Here is a 12,399-nt window from a genome sequence, read left to right as displayed (position 1 = left end):
GGAGTTCCAAAAGAAAAAATTTACCAGGCAAGACAAACAATTAAACAGAGGGAGAGAAAAACAGGAGGACCCAATGACAGAAAAATACAATTACAAGGGTGTCAATATATATCAGTTATAGCCAGCAAAGTTAACTGTCTCAATTCACCAATCAAATTACTTGGCAGAATGGATCAAGAAGCAACATCCAACAAGATGCTACATATAAGTAACACAGTTAATTCAAAAAGAAATTCACAGACTAAAAGTCAAAGGATGCAAAACAATATTGTATGTGACAGAAACTCAGAAAAAAGTGGGAGTAAATATATTTGCACACAAAGTGGATTTCAAGTTAAAACTGTTTAAGAGAGATAAAGACATTCACTACATCCACTACTTAGCTATAATGATCACATTGAGATATTTATAAATAAATGGACACAGCTTGAGACCATACTCATAAGTGAAATAAATAAAACTCACATGTATAAATACCAAATAGTTTCTCTAGTGTAAGAAATGGTAAGAATACATAAAAGTATGTGATAATCATGATTCTCCATTATATTGCTTTGAAGCCTTATAATGTTTTCATTTATCTGTTGGAATGGTTTTATTCTGGGTTGCTTGATTTTATTGTCTGTGATGGTATGAACAGCTATTTTGAAGAAAACAAGACATTATAATAGCTAGTGATGATTTAATATAATCTTGTTTTGAAGTTCCACCAAGCTTATGTTCTTCTGTCTCCATTGGTTTTATCATGTTGTATCTTATTGGATTTTATTATTTGTGATAGTATAAACAAAATTTTCATAGACAAGGAGATAATATAGTAATCATTGTTCATTTTCTGTTAGTTGGTTCTGAATACCCTGTAATACTTTCATTCTGTTGAATGGTTTTATACTGTCTTTTTATGATTGATACTATAGTATATCAAGGGATACTCAAATATTTCAAGGATAGAGACACTATGGTAGCCACTGTTATGTCGGATTGTCTTGAGGTGAAACACTATGTTGCTTAAATTGTTCTGTTCTGGAAAAAAAAAGACATCCACTACATCCTTATAATAGGAACAATCCAAGAAGAAGAGATAATAATCATAATATGAACCAAATACCAATATACCAAACTATAAAAAACAAATATTAAAGGATATGAAAAGTCAAATAAGCACTAACACAATTGCATTGGATGATCTCAATACCCAACTGATTAAATAAAAGGTCATCTAGATGAAAGAATCAATGACAAAACTGAACTGAACCAAATTTTTGAACAAATGAATTTAGATATATCTATATAGTGCTCCACCCTCAATATCAGAGTACACATTCTTCTTAGCTGTATTGGATGTTCTCCAAATTAGACCACATATTTTCTCATAGAACATGCTTAAGTAAAGGCAAAGGAATTGAAATTATTCCATGCATATTATCAGATCACAGTGCACTCAAACTGGAAATCCATGGCAAAAGAAGTCACAAAAAACTCATAGACACCTGGAAACTAAGTATCACTCACCTTAACAATCAATAAGTCACAAAATGAAATTAAAGAAGAAATTAGACAGTTTATAAAGTTGAATGATCATGATGATTCAAGAACTTATGGGACACAATGAAAATAGTCCAAAGAAAAATTTTGAGCAGTAAATATCCATATCAGGAAAATGGAGCAAGCTAATAAACAACTTAATGGTGAACCTCAGACTTTCAGAAAAAGAATAGCAGGCTAAACCAAAAGCTCAAATGAGGGAGCAAAATTAATGCATTGGAGACTAAAAAAACAACAAAAGGAATCAATGAATTGAAGTGTTCGATCTTTGAAAGATTAAATAAAATCAACAAATCTTTATCCTACTTTCTCCAAAAAAGGAAAGACTCAAATCCACACAATTAAGAATAATAAGGGTGAAATCACAATTGACCCTGCAGAAATTCAGAATATTATCTATACCTACTTTAACAGCAGGGATAGAGACGCAAAATCTCTGAGAGCAGTAATTGGCAAACAGAATTGAGAGCAGAGGTGGTGGGGAGCCCTGCATTGACCTTCGGTAAGTGAGAGGAATGGGGACCCTTCCATAGACTAGGAGGCTTCAACAGAGGACATTCTGGGACTGGACAGACTAACCAGAACAGGACACTGCAGTGACTTCAGTTACAACATCCCCTCTCAAGCAGGATTCGTAGGGAGTGCTTGACCTGGGTGATGCTATGGACTAAGACTCAGTAGGCTAGCCCAAACCAGGTCCCTGTGCCTGGCAGTGCACCCTAATGCAGTGAAGCCTTCATCAAGTTGACTGACTTGGAGGGGTGGGCCCAGTATTGCCCAGGTCTGTGTCTCCCTAGTACACTGCAGAGGGCGGGAACACCTAGCCAGCACGATTCAAACAAACTATAACAAAAAAGAAAGAAATTGGGGCTCCTATATATGCTTGTATGGAAGGAACAAAAAGTATGGGAAGAGGGAGCAACAAGAAAGGGTCCTCAGTCCCCAATCCTGAGAACACTGATCCAGGAAAGGTAAATGCAAAGGAGAATGAGGACAGAAAATATACAATATCAGGCATGGCACCAATAGACATAAAGCAATATCTCCAGGACCTCATAGACAAGTTCAAAAGTGAAATATTTAACCAAGTAAAGCAAGATATAAGTAGGATAGTTAAAGAAATGCTAAGCACCTCCCAAGAAAAAACAGATGGTGGAATGGAAGAACAGAAAAAAGGGGAGAATTGTTTGATGGAGAAAATATAGAATACATGAAGCAGGTTCAAAGAGATTACCAGGAAACTAAAAACTCTATTGAAAACTAGTATAACGGCTTGAAAGAAATTAAGGACAGATTATCTGAACTGGAGGACAGATTTGTAATGTGGGAGCATGAAAGGAAAAACTTCTTAAAAATAACAAGGAAATAAGCAATAACAATACAAAGGGTAGAAGATGATAGGAGGATCTATAACTTAAGAATTAAGAACGTAAAGAAAGAAGCAGGGATACAAACAAATGAACTGCAAAGGTTATTCACAGAAATAATCAAGGAGAACTTCCCTAATATAGGAAAAGATAAAGACACTCAGATCTATGAGGCATACAGGACCCCAGTTACCTACAACCCAAACAGAACTACACCCAGGCATATAATAATCAAAATTCCAGAAATCCAATATAAGAACAGAATATTAAAAGCTGTCAGAGACAAGAAACAGATCACTTACAAGGGAACACTCATCAGAATTACAGCAGACTTCTCACCACAAACCATCAAATCATGAAGAGCATGAGGCGAAATAATTCAAGCTTTGAAAGACAATAACCTCCAGCCAAGATTGATATATCCTGCACAACTATCCCTAGAAATTAATGGAAAAACAAGGTGCTTCCAGGACAAAGAGGAACTAGGGGAATTTGCAACCACCCATTCACCTCTACAGAGAATACTGCAGGACATTCTAAAAAAGAAAAATACCAAGATTCCAGAAACAGTGACAGAGAGGCCACAATGAATGGAGCAGAAAGCGAAATGAAGAAAACAAACTGACAACTAATGACAGAAAAAGAGCTCAATAGAAATGAGGCAGAAATGTTGGATGGTATGAACAGCTATTTTGGAGAAAACAAGGCATCATAATAGCTAGTGCTGATTTAATATCATCTTGTTTTGAAGCCCCATCAAGCTTTTGTTCTTCTGTTTCCATTGGTCTTAATATGTTGTATCTTATTGGATTTTATTATATGTGATAATATAAACAAAAACTTTTATAGACAAGGAGATAATACAGAAACCATTGTTCATTTCTGTTAGTTAGATCTAAATACCCTGTAATACTGTCATTCTCTTGAATGGTTTTACATTGTCTTGATATGTTTGATACTACAGTATATGAAGTTATATTCAAAGATTTCAAGGAAAGAGACACTGTGGTAATTACTTTTATGTTGTGATATCTTGTGGTGAAACACTATTTTGCTTAAATGGTTATGTTCTCACCTGTGCTGTTTTGTTGTTATGTCCTCTTTTATCTCAATCTCCTTTTTTATTATTTATTATTTATTTTTATCTTTTTAATTAATGGAAAAATAAATAAAAAATAGCAGAATACATTATAATAACCTACTTTGATTTCCTATTAACTTGATTTGAAACCCTGTATTGCCCTCACCATCTTGTTTTGACTGATTTCCCCTATTCTCCTTAGCTTGATAGTACCAACTTCGAAAGTATAGGCAACAACTGTGAAGACAATAAGATTCACTATGATGCCCATTCTGGTTTGACTATTATCTTCTTTTGAAGTCCTGTAATTTCTCCAATGTTTTGGTTTTATTGGTTTTTTTCTATACTATTTTGTTAAATTTTATTATAACTGATGATATAGGCAATTCTTTTTAAGATAGCAAGAGGCATCATGGTAAACATTGTTTACCACCTTGTATTCTGTTTTTACATTATGTACTATGTCCATCCTTTTGATTTGACTGACTCTGTTTTGTTATGTCATATTTGGTTTTATTCTCTTCAAATAAAAGTAATAAGAACTGTGGGAGAAATAAAACTCAAAATGTGCAATTGTCATTGTAAAAAAGAGAGGAAAAGATAGTGCTCTAAAGGATATAACTGCATGTATATTTAAGCATATAAGATAGATAATCATATTACTAAGTTTTTATAGGATCAGTGAACAGAACTGTTTGCAGTCTCACTGTTTGAATGTCCACTTTATATGCTTTAATTTTGTAACTTGAACTACCATTTCTAAGATGACAATATGTAATCTATTAACTAGTGATTTCCTACTGTTTATTTTTTTTTGAAATTCTGTATAACTTGTACCCTTTTTCTGTTTTTTTTAATTTTTCTCCTTAAATAAAATAAAAAAAAGAAACAGAATTTTAGGCCAATCTCCCTAATGAACATACATGCAAAAATCAATAAGATACTGGCAAACACTGCAGCAAATCATCAAGAAGATACTACAACATGACCAAGTGGGAGTCATCCCAGGGATGCAGTGATAGTTTGGCATGCATAAATCAATATATAATACACCATATTAACAGAGCCAAGGACAAAAATTGCATGATCATCTTCATAGATGAAGAAAAAGCATTTGACAGAATCCATACCCATTCATGAGAGAAGCCCTACAGAAAATTGAAATAGATGCTCATTCTCTCAATCTGATAAATGCCATCTATGACAAATCAACAGTACACAGCACAGTAAATGAACAAAAACTAAAATGAAGAACAAGGAAAGGATGTATACTGTCTCCACATTTATTCAACATAGCCCCGGAAGCTTGAGCCAGATCAATTAGGTGAGGGAAGGAATAATCACAGAAAAGGAAGAAGTTAAATTATTATTTGCAGATGACATGATACTCTACATAGAAGTCCCCAAAAACTCTACTAAAAGACTGCTAGATTTAGTAAGCAAACTCAGTAGCACAGCAGGATAAAAAAAAATCAACAGTCAAAAATCAATAGCCGTCCTCTACATGAATAACAAACTCATTGCCTGAGAAATTTGGGAAAAAATATCTTTCACATAGCATCCATACAATGAAATACCTAGGTACAAATCTCACAAAGGATGTTAAAGACCTCTACATTGAAAAAGTACAGTAATTTGAAAAACGATACTGAAGAGGTTATCAAAAAATGGAAAAATGTCCCTTGCCCTTGGGTAGGAAGAATCAATATAGTGAAAATAGCTATATGTCCAAAACTGTTATACATATTTAATGCAGTTCTAATCAAAATTCCAATAGTATATCTCACATAATTAGAGAAAACAATCTTAAAATTCATCTGGAACTAAAAGTGACCTAGAATAACAACTGCATTTCTGGGCAACAAACCCTAGGTAAGGTGCATCACAATCCGAGACTCAAACTTACACTATAAATCCGTTGTGTTAAACACATTGTGGTACTGGCCAAAAAACAGACCCAAAGATCAATGGAACAGATTGCAAGATGCAGAAACAACTCCAGACATATTAAGCTACCTTATCATTGACAAATGTGCCAAACACATTTACTGGAAGAAAAACAGTCCCTTTAGTGCATTTTGCTGGAAAAACTGGCTCTGCACATGCAAGATTAAAATTAGACTCATATCTTTCTCAATGCATTAAAATAAATTTGAAGTAGATCAAAGGTCTAAATATTAAAGCAAAAACACTAAAGCTGCTAGAATATAGAATAGGAAAAATTCTTGAAGACATTGGAGTAGGCAAAGAGCTTTATAAGTAAGACCCTGATAAAACAGGAACAATCACAAAGAATCAATAACTAGACTGCCACTAAAAATCTTTTACACAGCAAGAGAAATGACCAACAGAGTGAAAATACAACTCACAATGTGGGAAAAAATATTTGCCCGTGGTTCCTCAGACAAAGGATAACTATCAAGAAAATATAAAGGACTCAGAAAAATCAGACCTCCCAGATTTAAACACCCATTCCAAAAATGGACATCTAAAATGAGTACATATTTCTCAGAGGAAGAAATACAAATGGCAAATAAATATATGAAAAAATGTTCCGCATCACTGCTCATGCAGGTGATAGATATTAATACAACATTGAGATTCCATCTCATCCCAGAAAGAATGGCTATCGTTAAGAAATCAACCAATAACAAATGCTGGAGGGACTGTGGGGATAAAGAAACTCTTCTCCTCTGTTGGTCGGAGTGTAGACTAGTGTGGAAATCAGCGTATAGATTTCTCAAAAAACCTAGGATTCGAGGTCGAATTTCTCATAGCTATTCCCCTCCTAGGTATCTTCTCAGAAGAATTAAAAACATTGTACCCCTGCAATATATGTGCACACATTTTTATAAAAGCACAATTTGTAATAGCTAAATCTTGAAAACAACCCAAACGTCCATTGACTGAGGCAGGGATAAAAAAGATGTGGTCTTTTATACAATGGAGAACCACTCAACCATAAAGAATAATAAACTGGAGACTTTTATAGGAAAATGGATGCAACTTGAGACCATACTTATAAATGAAATAAATCAGACACACATGTGTAAAAACAACATATTGTCTCCCTACTGTGAGAAGCTTAAAGAGCAAATAAGATCTATCTAATATATACAATGTATATTTTCAAGGGAAAGAAGCTTCAAAAGGAAAGAGAAGTTGGGATATGAGAATAGAGAATAAAAGGAAGGGGGTAGATAGATAGATAGATACATAGATAGATAGAGTTAAGATAGATGTACTACTAGCTTCTATTACAGTATTGGGAAGAAAATTTTTGTGCTAATATTGTTTGGTCAATTAAATGGCAATATCTTGTACTCTGAGTAACTAATTTAAGGATAATACTGTGCAATCTGTTAACCATTGTAGTATTTCTACTTTGTCTTGAAATTTTGGTTTTTTTCTCTTTAAAATAAACAAATAAATGCATTAATAAACAATGCAGTATTATTTAGCCTTAAGAAATGAAAATTCCATTATCTGTGAAAAATAAACAAACCTAGAGAATTTTATTCTAGGCAAAATAAACCAGGTATAGAAAGACAAGTACTGCATGATCTCACACTTACATGTAAAGTCTTAAAAGTGGAACGTAATAGATGCAATATTGAGTGGGAAAAAAGGGTATTTACCAGAGTACAAATTTTCAATTAGAAAGTGTCTCAGTTACTTTTCTCTGGTTGCTGGGACAAAATACTAGACACTCAAAATTAAGGAAGGAGACATTTATTTAGCTCACAGTTTGTGGAAGTTTCAGTCTGTAATCAGCTGGCTCCAAGGCAGAGTGGTATTGCACAGGGGCAACACTTTAAGATGGCAGAAGATTTCAAAAGCACCAAGAGCAAGGAGGCAGTGGGGTGAGCAATCCTCTTCTTCTTCCTCATGTTGTAAGCAGGCTACCCAGCCCCCCAAGGCAGGTGTATAATCACAAACTCTCCATGCCCACCTCTTTTTTTTTTTTTTTTGTCTTTTTCATTTTTATCGGTACCAGGGATCGAACTCAAGACTGTCTGCTTGCAAGGCAGGCGCTTATGCCGCTGAGCTAAATCCCCAGCCCCATGCCCACCTGTTGAGTAGGCTCAAGGTGTTTACACAGTGAAGACTCTGGCCCCCTGCTGATAAAAGACTACATTAAAACTTTTCAATAATGTGTTAGATTTAATAAGGGAAATAAGTGATAAGCATATACTTAGTATTTGAGATTCAAAACTTTGACAATCTGACACAAATATAAGTCTTCAGGGGAAAATATAACTGGAAATAGAAAGCACTGAGGGTCAAATACAACCTGAAATGTTTTAAGTGCAGATGAAAAAAAGGCAGAGAGTTCCAGGTTTGTCCCTACTATTTTTCTTAAAAAATTAAAAGGAGAAAAATAAAGGAAACATGATGTATGGTAAGGCAATCCCATGTGCTAAGAAATGACCAGCTTTACAAGTACAGCAGCCTATACTTGTAAGGCAGCCTTCTCAGATACTGAGAGCAACCATGCCCAGTCCATGGTAGGCTCTGAAATGAATGCCCATCTAGCCTTTTCTCAGTAAGTAGAGACATCAACATTGTCTACTGATGAGTCATTAATTACACTGTGAAAAGAATTTTCAGATGAAACCAGTATGTCATTAATTGAGGGTCCCTTAAGGAAAAGAATGATGAGAAATCAAGGAGAGTATTTAGAAGCTCCATTAGATGACCTTAAACATATCGACACCCTTCCAATTGATGCATTTAATGAAAGAAAAGCTCTAGATTCTACCCTTTGCATTCTAGAGCTTTTCAGGGGCAGGTGCTTCATCTTATTCAGACTTGGTAGATATCAGCATTGAAACCATGGGCTGAATTGCTTCACTTTGCATACAAAGTACATGAGACACTTGGGGAAGAAAACTGATGCCCAGTCTTCAATATGTCAAGAAGTTAGCCAAGCTGAATCCTTTGGAAATAAATACCCCGCTACAGAGCTACTTGGAGTAAAGGAGAAGTAGTTGTAGTCACTTTACACTCAAAGCAATTCCTCTTTTAAACTCTGAAAATGCATGGATAAACATGTATCTAATGCTCTAGATTTAAAATATGGACCTGCTTGACTGAATATTAGTGATTAATTGCCCATTGGGTGAGGGTACAATTCTGGGTTCTAGCGGGAGTTACCAAGAAGGAAAATGATTGATCCCTTTAGCCTCAGAGGTTAAGGCCTGATGGAAAAATGACCACCACGAGACATGTTTGCATGGAGCAGGCTTTTAGCCAAGTTGCTAAAAAATTCCAAAGCTGTTTGATCAGTACACTTGTTGGCAGTCTTTCCCTCCAAGATCCCTCCCTTCCTGCTTCACGTTTCACACAGAGCCTCTGGTGCACTTGGGAGCCATGTATTCCAGGGCACCACCCCCAGGACAGACCCAGGTCCCCCCAGCCAAGAGCTGGTGGGTTCTTACTTTACATGTATCATCTCCCAAGCTAGGATAAGTCATTGTTGTATCCGTATTCTAAGGATTATCTAGCTGAGGTAAACTGAACGAAGTTATTGCTGACTTCTTCCGGCACCTAGAAACAAAGACAGTATTGCTGATGGTTGTGCTTTCTGATTATGTACAGATGACTTCAGCTTTGTCCATGTGCAGAAGGAAAGGCAGATTTTCAGAACTAGTATTGTTCTATTAATATTGTAATGTTTAAATGTTGCCTAGTTACTTTACTCAAATTAACTAAGACCAAGTAGAATAGGGACAGCAGTAATAAAAACAAAAACAAAAATTGTGACTGATGATATATCAGAATCCTCATAAATTTGGGTGGGTTGCAGTAATCATTTGAACAATACCAGTTATTGCCATTCATAAACCATCGAGTCTTTTCTCCTTGCATATGTATATGTCTTTGTATATTTCATGTGTGTATATGTATACACATCTAATTTGATGCATGCCATATTAGTATATACATAAGATAGTTTGTGAAAATTTCTAGCACCAAGATCAGAAAAGTTTATACAGGGGATGGGGATTTAGCTCAGCGGCATAAGCACCTACCTTGCAAGCACACAGTCATGACGTCAATCCCAGGTACCAAAAGGAAAATAAAGATTTTTAAAAAGAAAATTTTATACAGTCACTCTTTATTCAGAGTGATAGTGTATATAATCATATTAAAGATTCTGATGAATCCCATAATAAACTACTGTATTTAATTTTGGGTCAGGACTTCTAAAATCTTTAGTATAAAATCTTTTCTATTTGTAACACCTATCAACATCTCAGGGGGGCATAAAGGGTGTGTGTAGTATGACTTAAGGAATTTCATTGTTTTTTAAGCTCTGTTGAATTGTATGTACATGAATATACAGTTTTTCTCTCTCCAGAATAGAAATTCCCTTAAGGATGGGTCTTTGTTTAGTTTGATGTCTCCATGACATCAAGGGCTGTAGAAATAAATCAGGTACATAAAGGGTAAGAAACTACTAAAGGAGAAAAATAATTCAGATAGGGAGAAGGAGAAAAGAAGGAATGGAAAAGAAAAAAAGTATAAATTTAAATATAAATATATATACTTAGCATAGCTAAGATGACTGTACTACTAATTCTATTAGTTCTTGGAACAAAAACGGTTAACATTCATAGGATTAGATCAATTTTGCATGTCTATATCTGGTGATCTTGGTAACTCTTTTGAAGATAACTATGTAAAATAACAACCTCCGTTAAGTTCCTGCCACCTTCTTTTGAAATCCTACATTGTCATAGTTTTGGGGTTTTTGTTATCATGGTTCACTTGTCTCTTTTGTTTCTTGTTTTTCTTGCTTTGTTTTTTTCTCCCCCTCTTGAAAATAAAAAAGAAAGAAATCAGGTACAGACAAAACTTTCAGCCTGCAGTCCTGCACACACGGAGATTTTACAATTCCGAACCATATAAATTTCATTTGTAATTCAGTTAGAATTGCTAGTTTAAGTTCACATAAAAAAGTTTATTATGCTGAACCTGAAAATAATGGAGAAAGCTAAATGCAGAATTAAGCTATGCCAAAGTGACTCCAGGAGAGAAAACATGAAATAGTAAATTTATATGCCTGAGCACGTAGTCTGTGGTTATTAGCAATGCATCTGGATTTGTATGTTATAGAAAATGGCCTGTTAATCAAAATCTCTTGGAGAAGCCAGTTAAAATAAAGAATCTAGGACCTTATGTGAGACCCACTGAGTTATCTGGGGCTTGGAGCACGGGACATGTACAATCTACAAATTAGTATTTTAAAAAATTTCTAGGCTGGTTGTGGTGATGCACACCTATAATCCGAGCACTCAGGAGTCTAGGAAGGAGGATTGCTGTGAGTTTGAGACCAGCCTGGGCTACAAAGTGAGCTCAAGGCCAGCCTGAACTGCATGGTGAGACTCTGTCTCCACTCCAAAACAATCTAAATGTTCTTTTGCATGTTGAAGTTTGAGAATAATTGTTCTAAATGTATAAGGTTTAGCATGTTCAAAGAAAATAATGCCTCCATTCACATTTTAAGAAAGTAGTTGTCCTAGGAGACAGCATATTTATTTCAAGGATGTTGTTGTTTCTCAATCCAAAAAAAGGTTTGGAGAACTCCTTTTGTACTGCGTAAGGGCCTCATAAACATTCTTTGGTATCTACTCAATTGTGCAAATCTGCTCTTACAGGGTGGATTTGTATGTTAGCAACTGTCACATATGTTTAGAAGCACATCTACTGAATGATGTAAATGACCAGACAGAGTAACATAGTTTGGAACCCTAATTAGGGTGAGATTTTGAAGCAAATTAAACTAGTTTTCTTGGGCAGCTCTCAAAAAACACTAAAATGCATAAGTTTACCAAAACATATACACATTTTCACAAGTGCTGTTTTTATTCAGAATAAAAATTGCTAAAATAGTACATTTGGCTACAAAATGTCTTCCTAAAATATGTTTATGCATTGCTTTTCTACCAGAAACGTATATACATGAACATTAATTCAACATGATGTCTCAAATTTCATCCATGTTGATGGTTTCTTCGCAAAAATGTTTTAGGATCAAGTTTTAAGCCTGTGAAATCAAGACAGCTAGAAACCAGACTGGAAGAGGCCCCTGAGAACTGCATTCTCAAATTCTGAGTAAGACTTTCACTTGGCTCTCATGGCTTGATTGGATGTAAATCCACTGTTTCAAACATCTACTTTTGGGGGCCTACTAATTTCTGTTCTGACCTGGAATTCTGTGCCTGCTTGTTGGTTTCTGGTGTCTTCTAGCACTGCAATCTGGGTGGCTCCAGTAAGTCCACTGACTCAGGCACCTTCCCTCACATTCACTTCCCCTGCCCTAAGGGTAGCGCCATGATTCATCAGATTGATGAACTAAATTCCAGTGCAACTTTCAAGGCCTTCTACATTCTCAAAAAG

Source organism: Cavia porcellus, unplaced genomic scaffold (assembly GCF_034190915.1).
Source record: "Cavia porcellus strain 051 isolate PalLab524CR breed Dunkin Hartley unplaced genomic scaffold, mCavPor4.1 scaffold_7, whole genome shotgun sequence".
Taxonomy (NCBI): Eukaryota; Metazoa; Chordata; class Mammalia; order Rodentia; family Caviidae; genus Cavia; species Cavia porcellus.
The sequence above is the reverse complement of the archived record's forward strand: the minus strand, read 5'-3'. Positions refer to the sequence as shown.